The sequence below is a fragment of the Bos taurus genome, chromosome 23 (genome assembly GCF_002263795.3).
Source record: "Bos taurus isolate L1 Dominette 01449 registration number 42190680 breed Hereford chromosome 23, ARS-UCD2.0, whole genome shotgun sequence".
Taxonomy (NCBI): domain Eukaryota; kingdom Metazoa; phylum Chordata; class Mammalia; order Artiodactyla; family Bovidae; genus Bos; species Bos taurus.
The window spans coordinates 10,602,988-10,603,830 of NC_037350.1; the positions used below are offsets into that span (position 1 = coordinate 10,602,988).

The window sequence follows — 843 nt, forward strand, 5'->3', positions numbered from 1 at the left end:
CCGTGGGCTCAGCAGTTTAGGTTCCTGGACTCGAGCACAGGACCAGTAGTTGTGGCTCACAGACTTGGTTGCTCTGAGGAATGTGGGATCTTCCCAGACCAGGGATTGAACCTGTTTCTCCTGCATTGACAGGCAAATTCTTTACCATTGAGCCACTAGGAAAGGCCCTAGTGTATAGCAGTATGTATATGTCAATCCCAATCTCCTGATTTATCCCTTCCCACCTTATCCATTGATAACCATGTTTGTTTCTACATCCCTGTGACTCTACTTCTGTTTTGTAAAAAATGTTCATTTGTACCCTTAAAAAAAAAAGATTTCCATATATAAGAAATATCATATGATATTTGCCTTTCTGTATTAAAAAACATGGAACACTCCATGAATTTGCGTGTCATCCTTGTGCAAGGGCCATGCTAATCTTCTCTGTATCATTCCAACTTTAGTATGTATTGCTGAAGTGAGCACTTAAATGCTTAATTTTTTTTTTTTTTTAGCCAGAATGCTTTATTTATTTACTTTGGCTGCGCTGGGTCTTCGTTGCTTTGTTCGAGCTTTCTCTAGTTGTGGTGAGCTGGGGCTACTCTTCGCTGTGGTTCGAGGGTTTCTCGTTGCAGCGGCTTCTCTTGTTGCAGGGCACAGGCTTCAGCAGTTGTAGCACACGGGCTTAGCTGTTCTGCAGCATGTGGAGTCTTCCAGACCAGTGATCAAACCTGTGTCCTCTGCATTAACAGGCAGATTTGTATGCACTTGGCCACCAGGGAAGTCCATGCCTGAACTTTTGATCTGGAATTCTTTTAGAGTTAGAGTTCCCACTTTGTTTTTGGCAGATATTTAGGCCAT

General features: G+C 42.8%; 1 non-coding gene across 1 annotated transcript; it reads right to left on the minus strand.

Annotated features, from left to right (window-relative positions):
* Positions 1-363: 363 nt before the first annotated feature.
* LOC112443925 (U6 spliceosomal RNA) lies at positions 364-469 on the minus strand. Its single transcript, XR_003032326.1, has one exon. It is a non-coding gene; the product is annotated as a U6 spliceosomal RNA (small nuclear RNA).
* Positions 470-843: the final 374 nt, after the last annotated feature.